The 15,930-nt window shown below is 38.7% G+C and overlaps 1 pseudogene; it reads left to right on the top strand.

Annotated features, from left to right (window-relative positions):
- The window catches only part of LOC115302306, a 28,691-nt pseudogene extending 20,322 nt beyond the window's left edge, over positions 1–8,369 (top strand).
- Positions 8,370–15,930: the final 7,561 nt, after the last annotated feature.

Here is a 15,930-nt window from a genome sequence, read left to right as displayed (position 1 = left end):
TAATGTAATTTAAGGCATCAGTTTTCCAAATAGTGCTTTATTGGTTCAATGACCAAAATAAGTTTCCAAAAGTGCTTAACATACTCCATAGGAGTAATTTGTTATACTGGAAGAAAGTAGTCTTTCTTTCTAAATCAGTGTGATATACAGACATACACACTTTGCATTTATATTACATGAGCCAAAAATGTCATGTTACAGTTCACAAATGCTATTTACATAAACAAAGAGAATCGATGCCCATCAACTCCTGATAATGTGCAATAAGCACAGAATAACAGTTGGACAATGACCTCTATGCAGTAGCCACCAACCCAGTTGTAGAAAGGCACCACAAAAGTGATAGGAAGTGATATCACTTCCTCTCTGTACATTGTTCTCTTGCGCAGTTTCATCTGTTTCCTGGGACCTCTCCTTGTAAGCTATGAGCCTTCTTTCTCCTGGCTACAATGCATCCTAGAGTTGATAACAAATTGCAGCTGTCCACTAGCTTATTACATCTTCTCAATGACCAAAGCAAATCCATACTTGTGTAAATGTGCCTTTTCCATGCAGAAGTTGAAATTGGTTACACATAGTTAATCATACCCTCTTGTCACCTTTACAGTCAGAAACTGTCATTAAGCACCTCCTTAGCCTGCTCCAAACTCAGTAATCCCAATGGCTTCAGTGTTTCTCAGTCAGCCCTCTAATCATTTCCATTTTTATTCTCATTTCCTCTGGACCCTATCCAAATTCTCTATATCTCAGATCAATACTAGGAGTGAAATTAGTCTCACCACAATAGCAGTTAAGACTAAAACCACATGAACTATATTGGGAGAATCACTTAATATTTTCAATGCTTGCCTTTTAGAGCTTGATTTGAAATAGTGACCATATGTGATTAACCTTATCACCTCATAATCTAAGGCCTTATTCACCTATGTTTGTAGAATCTAACTTAATCATACCAGCTCATATTCATGTTCTACTAACTGCCCTAAAACGGTGTTCTGATTTTATTTATTTTTTTTCTGAGTAATACTCAGTCATCAATTAAAATATTAGGCTTAATAATTTACCCAATTTCTAATGAAATTTTAATTTTAATTAATATCTATAGAATCCTAGTCTATGTTGTACTGTCCACACTGAAGTGTGTGTGTGTGTGTATGTGTGTATAAGAAAAACTTTCTAAGAGTAGCCATCACAGATTCATGAAATCTTAGAGGCAGAAGAACATTACATTAGATTCCGTTCCTCCAAAGGCACCACACTAGTTATACCTTGCCTTTTAGAAAAGAAAGAGTAAATTCTGTGGTCTTATAGTATACATTCCATCTCACCTTCAAGAACGTGGATTCTAATGTGCTTGACATAGATACTATAATAAGGAAATAATACAAAATTACAGTCAAAGTTTATTCCAAAGATGCATCAAAGATATTCATCATGGAGTTGAAGACAGAGGAAATAATTATGAATTATAAATTATAGTTATATAATTATAAATTATTAATTCCCTAAATAAGATTGCCAAAACTAAGTGTTTGATTAAATGCTTCTACTGGAGTCAGCCATTTTTAACTTAATTAACAGAAGGAAATAAATCCTCTGTATATAATTTTAGTGTAGTTTTTTTCCACAATGAGTTTGCTGCTAGAACACAGGTGCCATGAAAACTGCTAAATCTAAGCTAAATAGGGAAAGAAAAAACTCATATTAACATCAGCAGCTTCAGACATGTAAATCCAGGCAAGTCCATGACTACTGGCTATCTGATCTACAAATGGGGGGAGACTGACCAAAAGAACCATTGAAAAATTTGAGAAGGAGACTGCTGACATGGGAAAGGGCTCCTTCAAGTATGCCTGGGTCTTGGACAAACTGACAGCTGAATGTGAGCATGGGATCACCACTGATATCTCCATGTGGAAATTGGAGACCAGTAACTACTATGTTTCTATCATTGATGCCTCATGATACAGGGACTTTATCAAAAACATGACTATAGGCACATGTGAGGCTGTGTCTAAAGTTTTCAGCCCCGATTATTGCTGCCGGTATTGGTGACTCTGAAGCCGGTTTATCCAAAAATGGGAAGGCCCGTAAGCATGCCTGTCTGGCTTACACACTAGCTGTGAAAGAACTAATTTTAGGATTAACAAAATGGATTCCACTCAGGCACCCTTTAGCCAGAGAGATGTTGAGGAAATCATTAAGGAAGTCAGTACCTACATTAAGAAAATTGGTTGCAACCCAGACACAGTAGCATTTGTGTCGACTTCTAGTTTTTATAGTGACAATATGCTGAAACCAAGTACAAACATGCCTTGATTCCAGGGATGAAAAGTCACCAGTAAGATGGCAATGCCCATGGCACAATAATGCTTGAAGTTCTGGATTGCATTCTGCCAACACATCATCCAACTGACAAGCCTTGGGTTTGTTCTGGGATCTCCACCAAATTGGTTGTGTTGGTACTATCCCTGTGAGATTGTGCTTTCAAACATGGTATTGTGGTCATTTTTGTTACCATCAGTGTTACAACTGAAGAAAAGTCTGTGGAAATGTTCCATGAAGGTAGAATGAGACAGTGTGGACTTTGATGTCAAGAATGTGTCTGTCAAAGATGCACATCATTACAGTTTGGAAGGTGATAGCAAAAATGACCCACCAATGAAATAGCCAGTTTCACTGCTTAGGTGATTACCTTGAACCACCCACATGAAATCAGCGCTGGCCATGAACCTATGCTGGATTGTCGGTCATGCAGTGCACATTGCTTGCAAAGTTTACTGAGCTGAAGGAAAAGATTGATCACCATGCTGATAAGAAGCTGACAGATGGCCTCAGAATTTTGAAATCTGGTAATGCTGTCATAATTGATATACTTCTAGGAAAGCTTGTGTGTTCAGAACTTGTCTATCTCTTCTGGGTCATTTGGGTAATTTTTTTTTAACGTTTATTTTCAAGAGATAGAGGAGCACAAGTGGGGGGAGGGGTAGAGAAAGAAGGATACAAAGAATCTGAAGCAGGCTCCAGGCTCTGAGCTGTCAGCATAGAGCCGGACATAGGGCTCAAACCCGTGAACCAGGAGATCATAACTGGAGGCAAAGTCAGAGCTTAACCAACTGAGTGCCCCTGGCTAATGGTTACTTCCAACCGACTATTGCTGTGGGTGTCATCAAATCAGTGGACAGAAAAGTTGCTGGGGCGTGTAAGAAAACAAATCATCTGATAAAAAACTCAGTAGGCTAAATGAATATTATCTCTAATACTTGCCACCCAGTCTTAATTAGTGGTTGAAGGACTAGAAGTGTTTGTCTCGGTTGGCCAATTGAGTTTAATGGTGAAGTCTGGTTAATGATAATAATATAATGTAAAACCTTCAGAAAGAAAAGAGTATGTTTTGTGGCTCATTTGTGTCTTTTCCCCTGTGGCAAATTTAAGTTACTATTTTTTAAAATCAGTACTTTTTAATGGAAACGATTTGACCAAGAATCTGTCACAGAATTTTAAGACCTATTAAAATAAAGCCTAATGAGGAAAAAAATTCAGGGTAAAAAATAAAATACAAACTATATGTATAAGATCATCTCCCCAAATCAAAGAAAATGAAGATGTGTAGATGCTAGATAAATATATACAAATATGGAAATATAGAAAAATGATTGAAGGTCATTGATAGCAGCAATTGTCTATTGATTGGTAATTTTTGTCTTTGTTTTCCTAAATGTCCCTATTTTCCTACGTGTGTGTGGCCTTTTTTATTTTTTATTTTATTTTATGTATGTATGTATGTATGTATTTTATTTGAGTATAGTTGACACACACTGTTAACATAAATTTCAGGTGTATAATTTAGCGATTTGACAAGTTTATGCATTATGCCATGTTCAGCACAAGTGTAGCTACTGTCTGTCCTGTTACGTCACTATTACAAAATTATTGACTTCATTATTCATGCTGTGCCTTTTATTCCCATGTCTTATTCATTCCGTAACTGGAGGCCTGTATCTTACACTCCCCTTCACCCATTTGTCCCAACCCTGGCCCCAACCCCCTCCCCTCTGGCAACCATCAGTTCTCTGCTTTCTGTTCATTTATTCTTTGGTTTTGTTTTTTTAAATTCCACTGCATCTTGAAATTAAACTACTTTTATTCTAGAATTTTGTAAATCCACAAAGTCAATCATTAGTCTTCTTTTTGCATTCCTTAGCCTGATTGCTCATAAACCAGGGCATTGAATTTCATAGCTAATCTGAATCACTAATTTTAAAAAATAAACAAAATAAAAGCACCCTCCATTCCCACAATTGTTATTTCTCCATGGGTGACATCAAACTAATATCTGAACCACAAAAAAAGGACAAAAAGCTCTACAGAAAATCTGGGAAATATGAGGAGGGTGAGTTGGTTCCAGGATGGAAGAGGTTTGAGTTGGTGCAGCCTGGGCGGCTCTATCAGTCGGTTGAGCATCTGGACTCTTAGTTTGGGCTCAGGTCATAATCTCATGGTTCATGAGTCTGACCCCACCTTGGACTCTGTGCTGACACCACAGAGTCTGCTTGGAATTCTCTTTCTCCTCTCTCTCTCTGCCCCTTCCCCGCTCACTCTCAATCTCTCTCAAAATAAATAAATAACTTTTTTAAATAGTAATAAGTGATGTTTATAGAATATAATCTTGATATAATGTGATAAAGTGGTACTATATCTCTTTGGTCTTCCCACAAACCCATAACCTCAGTCTAATTATGAGGAACACTTCATACAAATCCTAGTTGAGGTACATTCTTCAAAATACATGACTAGTACTCTTCAAAACCTTCAAACCCATCAAAAACAAGGAAACATGATAGCTAAGTATAATTGGTATTCTGTATGGGATCCTAGAACACTAGAAAATGATAGTAAGTAAGTACATAAGTAAATAAAAATAAATGAATAAGACATCTGAATATACATGGAATTTAGTTAGTAATGTATCAATGTTGGTTCATTAGTTAGTTCATAGATACCGTAATAATGTGAGATGTTAATAGAGAAAATTGGGAGTGGGATATATCAGAATTCTCTATACTATCTCCATGACTTTTATGTAGTAAATCTAAATCTATTCTAAAATGGAAAGTTGATTTAAAAACTAGATACACATACAAAGGAACCTGTATGCATAATGTATCCCAGCAGTGCTGACATCATTGACACCCTTCCTCAACTATGAGTTCTTGAAATAAGGATATTGGTCACAACTATTTAAACTATGCTTTTTATCCAATGACCATGAAATGGAAAGAGAAGGAGACCCAACGTCTGGGGCCCAGCTGACTGCATAGTAAGAAAACAAAAGTTTTTGTTAAGATGTCTTTTTCCCACTCCCAGCAATCATTGCAGAATTTAATCTTACTTTGAGACGAAGACTCATAATAGTGGGCTGAAATTGAAAAAAAGAAAGAAAAATGAGCACAGGATGGCAGCCAAAGCACTAATGAGAGCCTATATAACCTCATAGAACCTATAGGCATCTTCATTTACGAAATTCCCTAAAATCATCTTTGCTTAAAGTTTGAAAGTCAAAACTGGGAATACATATCAAAGAAGATAATACAGAAGACTTACATTTTGAAGGTTGTTCTGCGAATTAGATGAGAAAAATACATGTGAATACCCTTTGAAAATCACCAAATAGAAGTTCTTAAATTTCCTCAGGTGTGGAGCACCTGAAAGTCATAGTGCTCCTTGGAGATCATGATGAATACTAATGTGTTGAATTGCATTAAAGGAACCATTTTAACGGCAGAAAATATAACAACATAATACAGAATGAGGTCACAGTGATACGTACATGCAACACACACAAACATGCACATACACATGCACTCAAACAGACTCAGCTTCATTGTTCTTTTTTTAAATTTTTTTTAATGTTTTTTAATTTATTTTTGAAAGACTGAGAGAGACAGCGCGAGCAAGGGAGGGGTCAGAGAGAGAGGGAGACACAGAATCTAAAGCAGGCTCCAGGCTCTGAGCTAGCTGTCAGCACAGAGCCCAATGCGGGGATCAAACCCACAAACCGTGAGATCATGACGTGAGCCGAAGCCGGACGCTCAACTGACTGAGCCACCCAGGCGCCCCTCACCTTCATTGTTCTTAATGATTTCTTCCCTTATTATTCATTTGGTATTTTGTTCTTTCTTTTTCCTCGACTTGTTAATTGTATGTCTTCCATTCTGAACTGTAAGCCAGCACATATGTCTTGTGAATTCTTGTATATCATAGAGTTTGGCACAATATCGACATTCATTTATTCAACAAATATTTCTGGAGCACTTCCTAGAAGTTGTGAAATACAGTTAAAGCCCAAGATTGCTGTTCTCGTGGTACTGACATGGCAATGCGAACAGGCTAAATGCTAGGAGGTGAGAAATGTGATGGGGAAAAAGTAGAGCAGGGGTGAGAGGGGATGGGAGTTGGAAAGGGACATAGATAGCAGGGTGCTTGCGCTGAGAGGATGAGATGTGAGCGAAAACTTGAATGAAGTAATGGTTGCAGCCACGCATATACGTGGTGGCAAAGCATCCCAGGCAGAAAAACCGGGCACTGTCTTCCAGAGTATGAGTTTACCTGGAATGTTCAAAAAGCAGTCAGCAGCCCCGAGGGCATGGAACAGCATGAAGGAGAGGAAGAGGGGGGGCAGTCAGGAAGCGCCCAGCCACAGAGGACCTCCTAGGATATTACAGAGACGTGTGCTGTACTCTGCAGTGAAACGAGGAACCATTGTCGAGTTTTTAACAAGAGTCATATCGTCTGACCTACATTTTCAGATGAAAACTGTGTGGTGAATAGACCATGTAGTAGCAAAGGAGGAAGCAAATAGACCTCTAAGGAGGTGATTACCATGATCTTTGGTGGCTCAGAACGCAGTAGTAGGTGTGGCCATGATGAAAATTAGTAGAGGGGAGCCTGGGTGGCTCAGTTGGTTGAGCATCCGGCTTCAGCCCAGGTCATGATCTCACGGTTCATAGGTTCAGGCCCTGCGTTGGGCTCTGTGCTGACTGCCAGCTCAGAGCCTGGAGCCTGTCTTCGGTTTCTGTGTCTCCCTCTCTCTCTGACCCTCCCCTGCTCATGCTAGCTCTCAAAAATAAAATAAATGTAAAAAAAATAAATAAATAAAAGAAAATTAGTTTAATGCTGGATATTTCAAAGTAGAATCAATAGGATTTCATAACAGATTCAACAAATAATTTAAATAGAAAAATAGTGCCCGATATTCATTAGTAGGCAAATGTCATCAAATGCTAAAGCTTTAATAAACATTTATGGACAAAGAAGCTTAAAATAAACAAAACCATATCTGCTATATTAACATTATGAGTATTACATTTCTATTATTTTGACAATGACTAATTAATATAGGTCTTCAGCCTTAGAATATTGGCACCCAGCTTGCAGACTCCAAGAGCATTTTAGGAACAGAGAAAACCACTAAGCTGCACACAAGTGAGGACCGATGACGTTGATAGTGAACTGACTTTTCCCGGGTGCTGTGAGAGCTCTCTGAGCTGTTAAAAAGAATGTTGTCATCTGATTTCAACCTGATGTTGGGAACTACATCGGGAGCCAGGCAGGTGGAAAGGCTCCCAGTGCTGAATCGTGGATCTGGCTCTGCTTACCAATCGATACCACTTTCTGGTGCTCATTATTTGGATAAAGATATTAGCAAAGCAACAGTAAAAATTAAAGTGCTCCATAGTCCACAGCACCCACCATTAACATCTGAAATATTATCACACGTTAGCTCTTACTGTTACTTTACAAAAGCACTTACTGAAATGCAGGGGAAGCTAAAAAAAAATCTGATGGTAGTAAAGGGGCAGGTGATTGCCTTTTAGTGCCCTTTCCCAAAGCAGTAGGGGGCACAGCAATCTTCTGCATCACCCTTTTTCTGAACTTGTCAAGAAACTGGTAGATATCTTCTAGAGTATGTGAGGGACAGAATATGTCCCTCCAAAGATCAAGAAATGGGTGAGATGTGCCTCTTGTTTTCCTTCCTGACTCTCAGGTCTTCTCTCTACTGTCACTGGCCTCCCAGGGATCCAAGGCTGCTCACAGAAAATTAACTGTGATTAGCTGTAGACATGTCATGTGCCCTCTGTTGACGGAGTGCCCATTATAGCCATCTGTTGTAGAATGTTACTTTGTTCACCTCTCAGCTCTCAGCTGGGGGCATTGTTTTACTTATTCAGGAGATACAGGAAGCGTACTTACTCAGGACAGAGCGGGAGCCTTTTGGCACCTGGGGTATGTCCGGTTTCCCCCAAGTCCGCTACCTATCTGCTGCAGCCGCCTCCTCTCATTCTGTGCCTGGTTCCAGGTCACGCTGAGCATGTAAGGCCCGATTTTTCTAACAGAATTCTATCACTCTATATAAACTCTTCCTCACAGGGCCTTTCTGAAGACAAATGAAATAATGTCGTCTGTTCAATACAAGCCTGCCCCCCCCCCACAACTCAATGAAAGATGCTGTGTGTTATGACCAAGCCTTCCCTTCAGCTGAATTCAGAAACCGCAGCTCACAGCGCTTCCTATGTTTATTCACGGTGCTATCGCATGGGAAAGTAGAGGCCTGGGCATTTGCATTTCTCCTGTGGCTCCACTCTCCTGGCCAAGAAACACATGAAGAGGGGTCTTCACGGGCCCAGAGACCCTGATAGGATTCCATGCACGCCCACCCCTCACTGACAGAGAAAGCCCCGCGCAAGAAGGCTCGGCTCTCATAAAGAGTTGTGCCAGATTCAGGAAGACGTGGCTTTTTGTTCGGCACCATAGGACCCTGTGTGACACTCCACGGCCTGGGCTAGGGACTGTCACAGCAGCCTTTCACAATTCAAAGAGGAAAGGAAAATAGCCTGCCTTTGAGCGTCAGAGATGTGGGAGAGGCAGGAATCAAATCATGAATAAATAAATAAAAACACCAACAGCTGTGATATTTAAAACAGACAATCACTGTAACAGCAAATGACAGCCCTGCAGCCCGCAGAATCTGCTAATAAACTGTCTGCTGTGACTGTTATTAAAGATGAACTTATGAGCCATGATTATTCAACCATTAAACCTAAGTGGGAATCAAAGAAAGAACTGTGTCAGATGATATATTTGGTGCCGTGTGGCCCAGGAAAATTACTCATCAAATTTGAATCCTGACGTCTCTGGCCTCTAAGGATTGGTCCCTTGAAATTTCAGCACAATTTATGCAGAAGCTTTTCTCTCTCTCTCTCCTTTTCCTTTAATTATAATTTTAGCTTGCTAACGTGTGACTTTTTGTTTTCAATAAATTGTGACAATAAACACCTCTCCTCGCATTATCTGTAAAATAATGGGAATGCCATTCGATTCAGCAGGGACACAGCTACTAGAAGGCAAGAATAGAAGACCTTCCACAGAGCCACCTGCCAACCTGAGCGCCTTCAATGCCAACGGTGATGTTGATAAAGCTACCAAGGAGTCTGGGTGGCGGGTAGCTTTGTCGATGTATTAGCTAATTTAACCTAACAGGAATCCAGCAGAAGTCAGCCAGTTCCCATTTCACTTGGATCTCAATCACTTCCGTGGCTATTATAGTCCATGACTCAGTTAATAGGAAGAGTGGCTTATTATGGCAGAAATAACATTATAGAATAAGATTATTATATGAGTGTGCCATTTTGAAGACATAAAAGGATGGTCCAGATTGAAAATAATCTTCAGTTAATGTCCTATATTATTATTATATACACGATGCAGCAGAGCATAACAGTAGAATCAGAGCTATTCAGTCTGGTACGATTTTCAAGGGTTGCCTTTCAAATCTCTGTTTGATATTAATATTTCCAAAAAGCTCTGAAGGAGGAATTTGAAATAATCTTCAATAATCAGGGTAACAGTGATCTTTTAAAAATAAGAAACACAATACTAGCTGCTAAATTTGCACAACCTAGAGAGAAACAAAATTTTGTGACAGATTAAGGGGATAAAAAGGCAAAAAAGTTTCACCTTTTTTTTATATCCTGCAGTTTTTGTTTTGTTCTGTTTTAGACGTTCCACCTCAACCATCTGAATGTCCACTTGATGCCCTCCTTCCTCAGAGAGAATTTCTGTGCTTGGGGGTCCCCCTCCTCTGAGCTCTTACATCTGAGATAAATGTGCCTGCTGGGCACATATTACATACCCAACAGATGTTGAAAAAAATAAATGAATAAATGTCCTAAGCACTTAGATACAGACTTTATTCTCAAATTATTCCAGAGTAAGGCATCAACTAGGAAAAGAAATAAACATGGTATTTAGAGCAAATGAAATAGAAGTCAAGAGGCCAAATACCGGCTGCACCCAAGGACCATGAGGATGAAAGAAGCCGACATAAAGTATGGACTGGGGATTCAAAATGGTGGTGGTGGAACTACAGGACGACACTCAATCACATGAGTGACTGCACCTTGAATTCACAGAGGCCTTCAGGAAACTGTAAGACAGTAATTCTCACACATGGCTGGACTTTAGAATCACCTGGAAAGTTTTTTTTCTCCCTTTCAATTCATATCCCCAGATCATCTCCACAACCACATCAATAAAAGTATCCAAGAGAGGGCACCCACGAATCTCTTTGTATTTGATAACAACCAAATGGGCAACTGAACCTCCACCTGAACTTCACCTACTCTGGAACCACCTTGTGAGAGGATTAAGGTCCCTTGAAGTCACCTTGCCTCCATGATTTCAGCAAAACCAAGCTTAACCTAAACATCTACCCAGTAACATAGCTGACATAATATGCAGAACAATAGAACTCCATCATTTCCTCAGTCCCTGCATATCACAAATAAAAGTGAAGCTGAAGTTAATCTCTTTAGATTCAGTAGACAAATGCTACATTATGATCTAGGAAATAACCAAAAATTTGTCTTTCATACACTGAACATCTTTATAATGAAATATTGCTTAGGAGAGGTAGAGCCACATGCAGCATCTAAAGAGCCCCTCCTGGGGCACCTGGGTGGCTCTGTTGGTTAAGCATCCAACTTCAGCTCAGTTCATGATCTCACAGTTTGTGAGTTTGAGCCCCGCATCGGGCTCTGTGCTGAGAGCCAGTTCAGAGCCTGGAGCCTGCTAAAGATTTTATGTCTTCCTCTCTCTCCTCCCCTTATGCTCTGTCTCTCTCTCAAAAATAAAAACATTTTTAAAATTGTTTTTTAAATAATAAAGAGCCCCTCCTGCTCCGGAGGACCCAGCAGCAATCTGAAACACTGTTTTCATTTTGTGATGCGAGACCAGAAAGCGCCTGGTTCTCATGACAGATGGGTTTCTTAAAAGTTGTGCAAAAAACTTGGTATTTTTCAAGTAGTTGAAGTGATGAGCTCACTATTTAAAGAAAACATGAATTTTGTTTGCATTAAAAATATTTTTTAAAGTTTTTATTTAAATTTCATTTTTAACATACTGTGTGCATTAAAAAATATTTAGAGTTTCTAAAACTACCTCTGAATGTGTCTCTTTTATAGGGTTTTTAGTACTGTAGAACTGTGTAATAGCTAACTTGTTATTATGTGGGCTTGGACATTATACTGTCCTCTGAGACACAAAACCACAAGTAAAAAAACTCTGCTGTAACCTAGAAATTATTAGAAAACTAGTTGTACTGAAATTTTGGAGAAAAGGACACATCTGTTTCATGAGAAAATCACGTTTCTAAAAACATAATTTAATGGTTGTTATTATATGCTAAAGTCAACAATTTTTAAAGTGGATATATCATTATTTTAAAAATGGAGAGGAATACTATGTGTTATATTTTATACCAAACTTTCAGAAATACCTAAGTTCCTTAAAGTGAGTTATGCCATTACTTGCATCTATGATGAAATTTTTGTTTTCCATCTTTTATTCACATTAACTATTTAATTATGTGAAAAAGTTATGTATGGAAAATTAAGCAATGAAGCATATATCCACTATTGTTATCCCCATTTTGCAGATGGAGAAAATAGATTCAGGGAAATGAATTCTGTACAAGGTCACACATGGAGTCAATGACAGAAATGGAAATTCAGTTCACATTTCTGGCTCCCAAGTCATTTTCATCAGACCATGAATACAAAGAAACAGCTTGCAAATGTTAATGAACAATTCCCTTTGGCTCCATATAAAGTAGAGCCAAAAACGTCATTTTATAGGGACCAGAAATGAATTCTTGGCCCAATGTAGAATTGCCATAAATTTCTATCCAAAATTTAGCATGTATTTAGACCAAAGCCAGCAATAAGGGCCCTTTTGCCTATAGTGGTTATTAAAAAAAATAAAATAAGAAAGAATGAAAGAAAGAGAGAGAGAGAGAGGAAGAAAGGAAGGAAGAAGGAAGGAAGGAAGGAAGGAAGGAAGGAAGGAAGGAAGGAAGGAAGGAAGGAAGGAAGGAAGGAAGGAAAATTTTCCCAATGAATTTGTCCTTTGCTTTGAGCAAGGTTTATGAGTCAGTTGATCTTGGGGTGAAAGGAAATGAAAAATTCATCACCTGTGATGACTGACTATTCATATGAAAAGCCTTACAACCAGGGCGCCTAGGTGGCTCAGTCAGTTAAGCATCCGGCTTTGGCTCAAGTCATGATCTCACAGTTCGTGGGTTCCAGCCCCATGTAGGGCTCTGTGCTGACAGATAGCTCAGAACCTGGAGCCTGCTTCAGATTCTGTGTCTCTCTCTCTCTGTCCCTCCCCTGCTCGCACTGTCTCTCTCTGTCTCTCAAAAATAAATTAAAAAGACATTAAAAAAAAGCCTTATAACCAAGAAACAATTATAGTTTGTATGTGATAAATCCTCATCATGAAGCTATAAGTAAAAAAATGAATATCAGATTCTTCCCACTGAGTAACTTGGGAAAGAGGAATGGGAATGTGGGCAGGAAAAAAAATTAAGACCTCCATTGGAGCAGGGCACTGTGCCAGGGGTATCTGGTACATGGTTTTGGGGAGAAATGTTTATTCTCCACCTCTTTATGTCTGTTTTCATATAGATCACTATGGGTTAGCATTATAATCTTGGTCACCCTCTGTCCCATCATTCACTCCACTCTCATTTAGGGAGTTTGGAAGGAGAAACTGGGCTGGTATGACTAGCCTTCCTCTTCGCTTTGTCTTTTAACAAAAGATCTATCCACAAAGATCATAGGCTCTTAAGTGTTATCTGCCATGGATAAACCTTTCTACTAAGAGGCTCTGTCACCTTATTAGAGATGTCCCAGGCAAATTCTCTGAGAATCAGACTCTGAAACAAAGATTAGCTTCAGGATTTGAATAAGGATCCTCTTTCATAATTTGGAGATAACACCAAATTTTTATGTCTAATTTCAAGGCTACCAAACTTCTATACAAGATTAATCCATCTATGTTTCCTATAATCATTCACTGAGAAAATTGTATATCTAACCTAAAACTTAAGGAAAGAATTTAGTAAAAGATAAGTATGTGTCCAAACTTGTATGGTAACCATTGAGACACATTTGTGTCTATGGTACCAAGACAATCCAATGGAAAATGAGTAATCTTTTCAAAAAATGGTACTGGGAAAACTAGGTAGTCAACATGCAAAAGAATGAAGTTGGATCCCAACCTTATACCATATAAAAGCTTACATGAAAATAAGTCGTAGATCTAAATATAAAAGCTAACACTATAAAAACTCTCAGAAGAAAATATGGGAATAAATCATTTTTAAGATCAAGCTAGGCAATGGTTTCTTAAATATGACACCAAAAACATAAGTGACAAGAAAAAAAATAGAAACATTGGACATCTTATAAATACTTCTACAACATGGATGAACATTGAAAACATTATATTAAGTGGAAGAAAGCAGACACAAAAGGTCACTGTGATGGCTAATTTTATGTGTCAACCTGACTGGCCTAAAGGATGCCCACATAGCTGGTAAAGCATTATTTCTGGGTGTGTCTTAAAGGGTATTCTAAAAGAAATTAGCATTTGATTCCTTAGGCTGAGTGCAGAGATCCACCCTCACTGATGTGGATAGGCATCATCCTATCCACTGAGGATTCAGATGGAACAAAAACATGGAGAGAGGGCAATTCTCTTCTTGAGAGAAGACATCCATCTTCTTCTGCCCTTGGACATCACTGCTCCTGTTTCTTGGGCCTTTGGATCTGGAAGTGACCCTATCAACCTCCCTGGTTCTCAGGCCTTCAGACAGTCTGAATTTTATCTAGTTCTCCATCTTATAGCTAGCAGTTGTGTCACTTCTCAGCCTCCAAAATGTCATGAGTCAATTCATATATTTCATTACATATATACAATTTCATTACAATATAAACATATATATACATCTATACATATCTATACATATATAGATGTATACATATCTCTTGTTGGTTCTGTTTCTTTGAAGAACCCTGACCAATACAGCCACATATTGTATAATTCTGTTTACATGAAATGTCCAGAATAGACAAAGTTATATAGACAGAATGTAGATGAGCAGTTTCTTGGGACTGACGGCAAAAAGAATGGGGATGTGATGACTACTAGGTATGGGACATCTTTTTAGGGTGATAGAAATATTTTAAAATTAGATAGTGGTAATGTGTCATAGACTCTAGGTCAGAAGTTCTCCCTTGTCCAGCAAGAGAGCAGGATGCAGGATTGAAAATGTAAGAGAGGCTAATGTCCAGGAGGAGACAAGAGCCCCAAAAAAGGGTCCTTGCTCTGCTTTTATTAGGATCAGAAGGCTTAAATGCATGGCATGCGCAGAGAGACAATGAAACCATAAACATTAACTCCTGTGCATGAGGAAAAGGGGGTTTTGGAGATACATGGTGTTAGGAGTCTGGACTAATACAAAACAAAATTCAGGTGCTGGATGCAAGGTTGTTTACAGCAAACATGAGGCTCCATCTCCACTTACCTGAACTGGTTTAGGGGAGGACAGAACCTGCTACATCAGGCTCAACAAGGCATCTTTTTTTGCTAATTAGTTCTGCTCTGGGCAACTTTGCCCTGCTGTTGTCTAAAGTCCTACTTTCCTGTTTACCTATTTTGATCCTTCCTTCCTATGAAAGCAGGTTTCTGCTATTGTACTAAGTCAGGAGGCATTTACGCCCTGAATATCTAATCTTATTTACCTTGTCTTGAGTGTTTTCATCCTGAGATTCCCTTTTTCTATATCTTTGCCCTATACTGAGACCCTTGCCCCATTTCTCTAACTTAATCTTGTTTACCCAAATTTGGGTGTGTACATCCTATGGCTTTGTAATTCTTTATGCGTTATTAACCCATCAGGGCAAGCTCAGGGAATTCCTAAGCTTATTACCCACAGTAATGGTAGCACAACATCTCTGTAAATGCGCTGAGACCCTCTGAATTGTATAAGGGTAAATTTTGATATGTGAATTATATTTCAATAAACCTATACAAAAATGTTTGCATTTGTAAAGAGTAGTTATAAAGAGTTATAAAGAGCAGTTTGCCATGGTAAAGAGTGTTGCTGGAGCACCTGTTGAATAGGAAATAAAATAATTTACCCACATGCATTTAAGAAGACTAAGAATTCAAGAAAACCTAGTCAGACAGATCTCCAGACATTTTGCTGAAGACTCTGAGATCTAGGTTGTTTGTACTCAAAAGTGACTTTGGAGATAGCCTCTTGTTTAGGACAGATTACATGGCAAAACAAGCATGTTATACATGAATGGTATACAAAAATCTTAGTCTGGCATTCAGAGCCTTCCAATGACACATCAGTCTAACTGAAGCTTATCTACCAGTTTCCCTATTCAGTATCTACTTAGGACTACTCAGCACTTCCCCCAAATCTATCTCATTTTTTCCCACCTGCTTGTACTCTTAAAATTTCTAAAATGCGCCTACCACCTTATCTCCTTATAGGTTGATTCTATCTTTCAGAAT

This window comes from Suricata suricatta, chromosome 9 (genome assembly GCF_006229205.1).
Source record: "Suricata suricatta isolate VVHF042 chromosome 9, meerkat_22Aug2017_6uvM2_HiC, whole genome shotgun sequence".
NCBI lineage: Eukaryota > Metazoa > Chordata > Mammalia > Carnivora > Herpestidae > Suricata > Suricata suricatta.
The sequence above is the reverse complement of the archived record's forward strand: the minus strand, read 5'-3'. Positions and strand labels throughout refer to the sequence as shown.